The sequence below is a fragment of the Mustela lutreola genome, chromosome 3, assembly GCF_030435805.1.
Source record: "Mustela lutreola isolate mMusLut2 chromosome 3, mMusLut2.pri, whole genome shotgun sequence".
NCBI classification, from domain to species: Eukaryota; Metazoa; Chordata; class Mammalia; order Carnivora; family Mustelidae; genus Mustela; species Mustela lutreola.
The window spans coordinates 103307570-103320487 of NC_081292.1; the positions used below are offsets into that span (position 1 = coordinate 103307570).

The 12918-nt window shown below is 36.9% G+C and overlaps 1 protein-coding gene across 2 annotated transcripts in view; it reads right to left on the reverse strand.

Annotated features, from left to right (window-relative positions):
- Positions 1-12918, reverse strand: part of CNTNAP5 (contactin associated protein family member 5) — an 842021-nt gene that overhangs the window by 635742 nt on the left and 193361 nt on the right. The window lies entirely within an intron of this gene.

Genomic DNA, 12918 nt, shown 5'->3' on the forward strand with positions numbered 1-12918 from the left:
AGTGGAGCAGCAGCGCCATGGCTGATGGGGGAAATGCTCGCCTATTCAGAGCCTCAAAGGCACGACTCATCTCTCACCAGCGGGCACCTAATATGCCATGGCCTTGAGAACTGGCAAATGCCACTGGCCTAGAAAATATACTGGGAACACAAGCAGGACCGTGCTGACTGCATTTATCACCTTATGTTTGAAGGGGGAAAAAATACCTTTTGGAAGTCTGACACAATCTTGGTCAACAATCCAGGTTGCTTCCGATAAAGATTCAGAGACTGTTCATTTGAATGCTTCTTATATTTCAGGGACACTGGGGTTCTACATAGATTGATACTTCAATGGATCCTTCTAACACTCAGAGGTAGGTTCTATAAACTTTTAGAGATGTGAACTTTAAGGCTCAGAGACATAAAGTGCTGCTCAGAATTGACAATGATAGTAAGCAGCAGGGGTTCACACTCAGATTTGCCTCAATCTGAAATTCACATTCCAAGTTTGTCCATAAAGCAGAATTTTTTAGAGCACTCTTAAATTAAAAGAGACTCGAATGAATCAGATCCAGTTTTAATAAAAAAAATCCACCTTCCCTGATGGATGGTAGCTACACTTGTGATTACTGCATAACAGTGATTTGATTCCAAATCACTCTGTTGTACACCTAAGACTAATATAATGTTACATGTCAACTGTACTTAAGCTTTAAAACTAAATAAAATAAAATAAAAATCTGCCTTCCCCCATTGCTGTCTTATCTGAATCCAATAAGTGCAGTCTCAACTACTGGCAGCACCATATCTAGTGTGGAATAAGCAGAGGTAGCTCTAAGTGGGGAGAGAACTAATTCAGAGTCCACTCTATTAGTAACAGGTCCTCAAGAACTCTGATAAGTAGTGCCCAATTATGTTCAAAGCACATTAATTTATTTCCTTTGGCTTCTTTTTCATGTTTAAATAAGAAAATCACATAAGTCATTGAACAACAGGGCAACACATTCAACAAATCCTTACTATGTTCCTTCATCAGGGGTCATCTTGATTAGAGAAAACAGAGAATTAAAATCCTTTCTTTCTTTCTTTTTTTTTTTTTTTAAAGATTTTATTTATTTATTTGAGAGAGAGCAAAAGCAAGAGATCACACAGGGAGCGTGAGAGGCAGAAGCTGACCCACTGCTGAGCAGAGAAACCGATACAGGGCTCCATCCCAGGAACTGAGATCAGGACCTGAGCCAAAGACAGATTCTAAACTGACTAAGCCACCCAGGCTCCCCAAGAATTATGATTATTTCAAAGAATCCTTGTGATTGCTACATTTTAAAGTAAGACAGCTGCCACATCTGTGTTAGCAAGCAGGTAGAACTTGTGTTGATTATGAATGAGTTGTGCAATGGGAAGGACCCGAGCCTTGGGTTAACTTTGTGAGCCCTCTGTTCTCATCTGTAAGTAGGGATGATCTCCCCTTTGTAGGGCTTATAAAAAGCTGTCAGCACAAATGTGTGTAGCTAGTGCTATTGTTTCTAATATGCTTGAAAGATGGTTTAGACAAAAAAATATATATACATATATCATTGTATTTGTATCTGTATCTGTACCTGATATCCCATCAACTAGTGCCTCTCTAACTTGGCCATCATGTCATTAAAGTACTAGGCTCATTTTTTGTACCTCAATGAGACTTTGGCAATTAGCAACAAGACTTTACAGTAATTTGGCATAATTTATGTATTACTACTGTTGTAACATCTATTTCCAAAATCAACCTTTTAACACAGAGTAAGTGGAGCAAAAATCCTCTAAATCTTCTAACGCCTGGCATTGAGGTAAAATATTCGAAAGATCAGAAATTATAATTATGGAGAAATTAAGATAAAGCATGCTAAAATTAAAAGATATATGATACATATGTATACACATATATACAGCATATATATTTAAATTTAATTAAAGATGGATGTACAAACAAATATTTAAATATAGAAGTATATTTATAGAATTTAGATCTGTAAATTTATGTATACAATATATCTTTAAATACTAGTATGTACGCATATGTACATATACACATATACATATCAATGCAATTTTTCAACTCTAGTTTAAATGACAGGATCACACTCTTAACACAGAAGTTTCACTCATATATTTACATATAAATAAGGTCATCTATAAGGTTTCAAGTTTCTAGGAAAAAAAAATTTTACAGAGTGTTCTTATTGATTTTGCTAACTTAAATACCTGAAAATTCTTGGGTGACTGTAGTTATTTTTAAAACTTCCTTTACCATGTTATAAGAAGAAAGATGTTGCATTTTCTTGCATGATAATTTGGCTGTATAGAGCGCTCATGTAAACACGATGTCCGAAACACAGCATGACACCACAGAGAAATGTGCACTAGGTGTGGAACGGGAGGGGCAGCCTCGCCATAGAGAGGACGTGCCCCCTCGGAGTAAACACAGCCGCGTATGAGGGACCCCTCTTCCGACACAGCACTCCCCTTTCTCAGACTCCTTCCCATTCACAGAAACTACCACACACAGGCACCAGGCCTGGAATCCTTCCATCTGCCTAGAGCCAAGTAGGCACCGGGGGCTTCAGACTTTGGCCCAGAGCCTTTATCTTGAGGCGTCAGTAACTCCCCCAGGCTCTTACTCTAGCTCTTCTGTCTGCTACCAGGACTCACAGCTAATTGTTTTTAATGAGCCTGGGTGGGTAACTATCTTTGCCTATAACCACAAGGAGATCTTACCTTGTCCACTGAGTATTTAGTTTATTGAAAAAAAAAAAACCTGACTTATTAAGATTGTTTTCCATTTTGCATACAAAGCTCAAAAGAAAGAAAACTTAGAGCCATTTTCCTCTGGGTATCTTCACCAAATGCATCATGTATACCTACCTTTAATAGTGATAATAATAACTAATCTTTATTTAGCTCTGTGTATAGTTTACACACTTTAACCCATTTACAGTTTACACAGTGGCCCTCGGAGTCAGGTCCCTGACCAGCAGCACAGCATTAGTTGGGATTTTGTTACAATGTAAATTCTCAACCCAATCCCAAATTTATTGGATTAGAAAATTAGCAGGTGGGGCCCTGCAATCTGGCCCTTAAGTTCTGTGGGGCATTTTGAGGCACATTTATTTTTTTTTATTTTTTTTTTTTTTAATACTATGCAGCCATCAAAAGAAATGAAATCTTGCCATTTGCAACAACGTGGATGGAACTAGAGCGTATCATGCTTAGCGAAATAAGTCAAGCAGAGAAAGACAACTATCATATGATCTCCCTGATATGAGGAAGTGGTGAGGCACATTTATTTTTGATAATCTCTCCTTCACAGACCACATTAGGTAAGAACCCATTTTGCAGAAGAGGAAACTGAGCCTTCTATGGACTAAATCATTTATCAGAGTCATAGCATTTCTAGCTGCCAAACTTCAAAGACTGATATCATCTAAGGGGAAAAAAAAAGAAAAAGAAATCATGATAGTTAAAGACTAAATGAATAAAAGGTAGTTAATAGATTTCTTCCCCTCAGTCATTATACCTTGCTAAAATAATTCAATATATTCACACACACACACACAATCTAACGTTCTACTGCATGTTAAAGTTGAGATATTAACTCTAATTTCTCCAAATTTAAGGTAGGTGTCTCCAAAACCTAACTGATATATATATATATATATATATATATATTCCTGATATTTATATATATCAGTTAGGTTTATATTTATATATAAATATCAGGAATACACTTATAAGTCAGATTTCCCACAAACTGCTGAGGGCTTTAACAATAAGATTAATTTAATAGCAGTGCATGTAGAAGAATTAATTTTAACCAGATTATCCTTCCTTTGATGATCAGCTGCTGAACCTCATCCCAATACAAATGCAACCAGTTTGTAGGAGACCGCAAACATCTGTTCTCCCCTAGAAAGTGTCCGCATGAATATTAATCCTGAAGACTACATGGTGACTCCCTGTCCATGTGATGTGTTTAAATGCCACATGTGTAAATGTGTGAAAGTATTTACTCCTTGAAGAGGCTAGGCCCCATGTTGGGAAGTTCTCTGAGACATCTCGGCAAATTCTAACATTAAGAAGGGGAAACAGATGGGCATCATAGTGGAACTTTCACAGACTCATGTGGAGCCAGAGGGCTGGAGGGAAGCCTGCTGCTTCTGGGGTAAAGACCAGCTGTTGCTTGCACAATGCTGATTGGCCAGTTGTTCCTTCTTCCCTTTTCCGCAGAACCTCATCCAGTGATAAGAGAATCTAAGGTCAACAAAAATTGCACAGGACAAAACCATGGGGATGATTCATGGGAAATATCAAGTTTTGAGGGGGCCTTGTCTGTTTTAAGCTGGATCCCTAGTGAAGCTTAGGCTTTATTGCCAGTTACTTTTTATTACAATCCACAGGGCAGCCCATAAACCAAGTATTCCAAGCAGGGAAGTATGGAGGAATTGATGCAAAGGGCCTGGAAGTTTCTAGATACATCCCGGCTATGGATGGGGAGAATCATTATAATAAGGTTAAGTGCTATTTTCAAGGTCACACAAGCAACCAGTGGTGCAACTGGGGTCTGATGCTAATCAAAAGCCTCTGCATTTCCCTCCCTCCTTGTTTCTATTGGTCGGGCACATAGTGTTATCTCACTTTTGCACTAGTGGTCTTCATTAAGTCAGAGGCAAAATTCTAACTGGAGGCCAACTTCTGAACTGAATTTTTAGTTATGACCAATTATGAAATAAATATTTACAATAAAACCTTATATGTATGTGAGAGAGAGCCAAGGAGAGAACTATTAACAAAATCTTGAAAAATATATTTTTTAAAGATTTTATTTATTTGACTGAGAGAGAGAGAGATCATGAGTAGAGGCAGGCAGAGAGAGGGGGAAGCAGGCTCCCTGCTGAGCAGAGAGCCCGATGCAGGGCTTGATCCCAGAACCCTGAGATCATGACCTGAGCCGAAGGCAGATGCTTAATCCACTGAGCCACCCAGGCGCCCCAATACTCAGGATATTTTAGACCAAATTGGTAAAATAAATGTATATGAATCATAAATATCAGAGAACATCTCCCAGAGTTCAGAAGTCACTCAAGGATGAAGTTAGGGGACTAATGAGCTAAATGTATAATCCATTGTTTCAATTGACCTCTGTGTGAGAAAAGTGTTGAGTAACATATGCAAGTGCTTTATATTAAGATAGATTCCATAAAGCCACAGGAAATTATAGACCACATTATCATACATGTCAAAGGATTCTAAAATAAAGAGAAAGATTCCTGATGTATTTGGGAAGAGGAAACATGATTTTCAGAAAAGAAAACTGTAAGCTAATTATCAGTAACATACAGTATATTCAGAGGGGAGTGATGGGCTAGTGAGGGGGATGGAATTTACCAGGTATTATTGGCCATGAGTGAGCAGGCTTACTGGCATGGAAATAGCATCAGTGAAGGAAAAGAATCAAAGCCTCTAGTTGTTAAAAGATTTGAAAGATCATTCTATAGGGGAGGAGGCAAACATTTTCATGACTTGTTGCATGAACAAACAACTGGGTTTCAATGCGTTAACACTTAAGGGAGGCAGATTTTGACTTTGTATACGTCAGTCTCTTCCAACTCTGTTCTGATGATCTGTTTTACTGAATCATCAACAGAAGACTTAGGCCAGAAAGCTAGTACTAAACCTCATTCTGAGCGCACCACTGACTACAGAGCCACCAGCAGGAAGAATCTGAAATTCATGATGTGTTAGGGATACCTTAAAGATATAATGTGTTAGAGATACCTCCTCGGTATTGCCTTGTCCATGAAGCTTTCCCCCAAGGTTCACGGTGCTGGTTCAGCCCAGATGGGACTTGGATTTCCATTTAGCAGGTGATTTCCTCATTGGGCCAGAATGTGTCCTGATCCAGTTTGCACTAGCTGTTTGTCTGAGGCAATTGAGTCTTGAGCACCTGGATGATTCAGTCAGTTAAGTGTCTGTGTTTGGTTCAGATCATGATCCCAGGGTCCTGGGATCGAGTCCCACACTGGGCTCCCTATTTGGCAGAGAGCCTGTTTTCTCTCTCCCTCTGCTCACCACTCACCTTGCTTGTGCTCTCTCTGTTAAATGAATAAATAAAATGTTTAAAAAAAAGAATACTGGGTCTTCATTCTTAAGCCATCAACCACTGCCTAACCTGCTGATTTAGGTGCTTAGGCTTTATAAACAAACAGAGTCGGGTTTGCATCTTGGTCCATCACTTTACTACTTCTGTGGTTTGGATCAGGTTCCTTGGCCCTTCTAAATCTCAACTTTCACCCTTAAGATAGAAACAATTCATTAGGCTTATTTAGAAGGTGGTGGACAATATCTTCAGTAATCTTAACCGGGTACCTATTCATTTTTGATTGCTGAATAGATTAGTTCCTTCATTGCATTAGGCCTCCTGAAATATAGACCCCAAAAGAATCAACCCTTTGAACATATTCTGAAATGCCATTATTTCATTTGTAGGTGCCATCCCTGCAAAGTTCCTTGTTTTAGTCATGACCTCAACTCTTTAAGCTTCTGGTCTCCCCCAGTTGTCTATATCACTGTGGTCCTTGCATCCCTTGTGAGGGAACATTCCCATATTATGGCATGAGGACTGATTTGACCATTTCAAAATATATGACCTGCATAGATCAGAGGCTGGTTGTGAATGCCTAACTAAATGAGGCTAGGAATAAGTGAGCAAACATGTAGGTAAAACAGCGCACTAATATCTTCACAATTAATACTGAGGGATCCACCAACAACAGATACTTGTTTAAAACCAGTACCTAAGAGGGGTTCATTAGATTATCTCTGGAAAAGATCAGTTGGATAAGTTTTTTTTTTTTTTCTACAAAGATGAATAGAGCTTTAACATTGATAATAGGATTAAACTTGGAAAAAATAGGCAAATGATTAGAAGAAAGAGGAATTTGAAAAATCTGGGATTCTTATAGATTGATTCTAGTTTTTATTTTCTGTCATCATCATAAAAAAAAACACAGTAAGAGAAGTGTAAAACACTGAAGCTTTTAGGTGACATGAAAGTCTGTGAGTAGGAGGGATTTAGAGTTGAATTAAATAAAGAGTTTGGTGAACACTTTCATATATGTGTAAAGCGGTCAGAAAAGGCAAATATTTAATCCAATATGCCTCAATAAAAAAGAATTTTATTTATAAACTAAACATGGTTGAGATGGGGGCCTGGAGACCAGGGGTAAGATGACTTTGGGGACTTTGATTTTGTCTTTTTTTTTTTTTTTTTAAAGATTTATTTATTTATTTATTTATTTATTTATTTATTTGGCAGACATCACAAGTAGGCAGAGAGGCAGGCAGAGAGAGAGAGGAGGAATCAGGCTCCCAGCTGAGCAGAGAGCCTGATGTGGGGCTCTATCCAAGGACCCAGGGATCATGACCTGAGCTGAAGGTAGAGGCCCCAACCCACTGAGTCACCCAGGCGCCCCTGATTTTGTCTTTTTTACACTGTGGGGTTCTGCGGGTGAAGTTCTTGGATGCAAAAAGGTAACAGAATTGTGATATATATCTTCTTTTATATTCAAGAAATGTGGTGAAGGGTGGTGGAATCTGGGAGCTATGACAGTGGAAATTAACTTCCAGATGAGTGAAATGAGCTTTTAGCATGGACTGGCAGAGCCTACCTTACGGGTTGAAGATACTTGCACTTGCTTCTTGTCCTGTCCTAGTAAGAACTTATTAAATACTTGTGAGCCCATTGGCTGGAATATGCTGATACGCTTCTATAGCCAGCATGGGTGTAGAAATTGTCATCAGAAAAGGATACTGAGGGGAGCCTGGGTAGCTCAGTGGGTTAAGCCTCTGCCTTCAGCTCAGGTCATGATCTCAGGGCCCTGGGATCGAGTCCCGCATCGGGCTCTCTGCTCAGCAGGGAGCGTGCTTCCCCCCTCTCTCTCTGCCTGCCTCTCTGCCTACTTGTGATCTCTCTCAGTCTGCCAAATAAATAAATAAAATCTTTTTTTTTTTAAAGGATATTGAAATGAAACATATAATATTATTTAATCATCATATAAGGCTTTTGCACCCATAGCTAATGCACGTGGCACCGCTGATTTGCCCGGAAACATGGTGGGGGGAACAAAAGACCTCAAGAAAAAGAAAGAGAAAATTTCCCAGAAATTTTATAATAGATCCAAAGATGGAGACATTCTCTTAGGTGAGAAGAAAGGATCCTAACTGACTTGTACTCAAACATGAGCCATGTGGATAAAGTGATCTAAAAATAGGAGACCATATATTAAAACACAAGCACAAGTGGCTGTCTTTGAAATTTCAGAGCGAAAAATATCAGAAAAAAAAAGGAAAGTGTCAAAACACAAAGAGGGCAATGCGTTTTTAGAACACTTACATGCTGTATGTGGGAAACATAGGCAGATTCATTAAGGGTTCGAACACATACAGGAGGGACTCAGAACTGAAGCGGTAATTCATGCATTTATTTGTGACAGTAAGTGTTTCTATAGGCTTATCTTTCCAAATGACTGGTAACGGGACTCTGGTCTGTGTAGATTTAATTAGAGGTTTCTTTGTTCCAAATATATTTATCCACCTTACCAAACATAGGCAAATGTTGCTGCTCAGAGTTAGAATCTTATATTTGTATTTTCGTGGAGTGTCTCAAGACAACCTGAAAAAGATTTTAAATCTGCTAAGGTTCTAAAATTGTCACAAAGTCACACCTGATTATTTAGTGAAGTGGAGAACTCTGGCCTGTTCATAAATCATGATTCATCTCTAAGCAGCTGCTTGGCGACCTCATTTATGAACATTCCATTCAGTGCCAGATCAGAGAGTCTTCAAATTGAATTTTTAGGGCATGAATATTTGATATTGTACATTGTATAGATAGATATATTTCAGGATTGTTACTCTGAATGAACTTTATAAAATAAAATAAATCTCTGGAGTACTGGTAAGTTGATATCTCAACCACAGCATGTCCTAAGTTGTATTGTTTGCTAACTCAATTTTAAAAAGCATTACAAACTCCATATTATCGAAAATTGAAGATCTTCAAAAGACCACATGAAAGTATCATTCAACAGATTCTCTACTTCCAAGATACATCATCCCTAATTAATTCAGTACTTGATACTGATGTTTTTAAGTATTGATTTTTTAAATGAAAAGTTAAATAGAACAACTTAAAGAGTTTTATAAAAATCTCTTTGGGGGTGCCTGGGTGGCTCAGTGGGTTAAGCCTCTGCCTTTGGCTCAGGTCATGATCTCAGAGTCCTGGGATCGAGCCCTGCGTCGGGCTTTCTGCTCAGCAGGGAGCCTGCTTCCCCCACTCTGCCTGCCTCTCTGCCTACTTGTGATCACTCTCTCTGTCAAATAAATAAGTAAAATCTTAAACGAAAAAAAAATCTCGTTTGGCCATTGTTCTCATCTTTTTTATCAGGGTTAATTCTGGTAAATCTATAATCTCTCTTCTAATTTTAAATTTAAAATAAAAATTAAAATGAATAAATAAAATTTCTCAAGATAATCTATTCATCCAGCAACAAAATCTTGTGGAAATAATAATGAATATTAACCACAAGTCAGATTTTACGTATGTCTATGAAGTATTTGGTAAAATACTCAGTCTGTTTGATGGCCATGCAGTTTCAGTTTGAGCCCCATCCATTTGCTATATAAACAGTTCTATGTTATTACTGTGTTCTCACTCATACTTTAGCAACATGTGAATAAAACAAAAGGGCTTAACAGTGGGTCCAAATAAAGTTTATATTTAAAGTAAGAGAAGTAAATCAATTTCGTGAAACTTTAAAACTAATCAAGTGCAATAAAGGAGAAATAGAAAATACAGTTTTGCAATCATGTATATTTAGAAATAAATCTTAGTTCTGTATTCTAGCACCCCCAGTATGATCTTGGGTTAGTCTCTGTGAGTTTCAAACCTCTATATACTAGCTACAAGATGTTTAGGAGATAAAGCAATAGTGACTGAAAAGTAAAGGATGAAAAAGACATTCCATGCAAAAGGAAAGCAGAAGAAAGCTGGTGTAGCTATACTCCATCAAACAAAATAGATTTTAGAATAAAGACTGTGATAAAAGAAAAAGAGGGCAGTACATGAGGGTAAAAGACTCAAAAGAAGGAGATAAAACAAATATCTATGCACCGTGCATAGGAACACTAAATATACAAAGCAGATATTAATAGACTTAAAGGTAGAAATTGACAGCAATATAATAATAGTAGGGGACTTTAATCCTTCACTTACATCAATGGATAGATTATTCACACAGAAAATCAATAAGGAAACACCAGTCTTAAATGGCACATTAGACCAGAAGGACTTAACAGGTATAGCTAGAACATTCCATCTGAAAGCAGCAATCTCAAAAGAACATGGAATACTCTCCAGGGTATACCACATGTTAAGTCTCAAAAACATCTCAGTAAATTCAAGAAAACTGAAGTCATATCAAACATCTTTTTTGACAACAGTGGTATGAAACTAGAAATCAATTTAAGGGGCATCAGGATGGTTCCGTTGGTTAAGCATGTTACTTTTGATTTCAGCTCAGGTCATAATCCCAGGGTCATGGGATCCAGTCTTCAGTCAGTCTCCATGCTCAGCATGGAGTCTGCTTGTTGTCCCTCTCCCTCTGATCCTCCCCACAACCCCTCACTTGCAAGCTCTCTCAAATAAATAAATAAATAAATTTTAAAGATCAATTACAAGAAGAAAACTAGAAAAGCTACAAATGCATGGAGATTAAACAACATGTTAGTGAACTACTACTGGATCATGAAGAAAATCAAAGGAGGAAAAGAAAATCTAGAGACAAATGAAAACAGAAATATGACATACCAAAATCTATGTGATGCAGCAACAGCAATTCTAAAGGAGGAGTTCATAGCAATAAGGCCTCTCTCAAGAAAAAAAGAAATCTCAAATAAAAAATTCAACTTGACATCTAAAGGAATTAGAAAAAAATTCAAAATTAGTAGAAAGAGGAAAATGATAAATATTGGAGTGGAAATAAGAGAAATAAAAACAAAACACAACAAAGAAACAAACAAAACCCTCAAAACAGTAGAAAACATCAATGAAACTAGAAACTGGTTCTTTAAGAAGAAAAACAAAACTGACAAACCTTTAGCTAGACTCACCACAGAAAGAAAAAAAGAGGACTCAAATAAAATTGGATATGAAGGAGAAGTTACAACTCATACCATAGAAATAAAAGGGACGATATAAAACAAAAAACAAAAAAACAAAAACAAAACATAAACAAAAGCCTACTACCAACAATTGTATGCCAACAAATTGGACAACTAAGTAGAAATGGTTAAATTCCTAGAATTTCATCCAGCACTGAATCATGAGAAACAGAAAATCTCAACAGATCAGTTACTAATAAGCAATCAAAAAGTTCCAACAAACAGAAGTCCAGTACTAGATAGCTTCATTGGTTAATTCTACCAAACAGTTAAAGAGTTAATACCTATTCTCAAACTTCCAAAAAAGTAAAGAGGAGGGACTGATTCCAAACTCACTTTATGAGGCCAGCATTACCCTGGTACCAAAACTGGACAATGACGATATATAAAAGAAAATTACAGGCCAATATCCCAATGAACATTGATGAAAAAATCCTCAACAACATATTAGCAAACCGAATATAACAATCCATTAAGAGTCATACACCATTACCAAGTAGGATTTATCACAGGGATGCAAGATTCACCATCTACAAATAAATCAGTGTGATACACCACATTAACAGAAGTGAAATCTAGACATCATATGATCATCTCAATAGATGCAGAAAAAGGAGTTGATGAAATTAAATATCCATTAATGAAAAACCCTAAGCAAAGAGGTATAGTGGGAAGGAACTTCAACATAATAAAGGTCATATGTGACAAACCCACAGTTAATATCACTTTCAACAATGTAAAACTGAAAATTTTTCCTCCTAAGGTTGTCCGCTTTCCCCATTTTCATTTAACATAGTATTGCAAATCATAGGCATAACAATTATGTGCAAAAATGTGTTGTGATTCTATACACTGATAAGAAAGTATCAGAAAGAAAAATAAAAATATTCCATTTATAATTTCATCAGAAAGAACAAAATACCTAGTAATAAATTTAATGTAAGAAGTGAAAGACTCATATACTTAAAAAAGTAAGACCTTGATGAAAGAAATTGAAGACAGAAAGAAATAGAAAGATATTTCATGCTTATGGATTTGAAGAATTGTTATTGTTAAAATGTCCAGACCACCCAAGGCAGTCTACATATTCAGTGAAATCCCTATCAAAATTCCAATGGCATTTTTCATAGGTGTAGAAAAATAATTCTAAAATTTCTTTGGAAACACAAAGACCCCAAAAGCCAAAACAATCTTGAGAAGGAGCAAAACTGGAGGCATCATGCTTCTTGATTTCAAAACATACTACAAAGCTATAGTAATCAAGAATGGCATAGCACTGGCATAAAAACGGACACATAGATCAGTGGGACAAAATAGAGAGACCAGAGATAAAACCACAATATATGGTTAACTAATTTATGACCAAAGAGGCAAAATATACAATGGAGAAAAGACTGTCTTCAGCAAATGGTGCTGGGAGAACTAGGGAGCTACATGCAAAAGAATGAAACTAGATGACTATCTTATAATATACATACATATTAATTTAAAAGATTAAAGGCTTGAGTGTGAGACCTGAATCCATAAAAATCCTAGAAGAAAACATGAATTTGAAGTTCTTTGAAATCAGTTGTATATATATTTTGGATCAGTGCAACAAAAGCAAAAATAAACAAATGGGACATTAAACTAAAAAGCTTCTGCACAGCAAAGGAAACCATTAACAAAACCCAAAAGC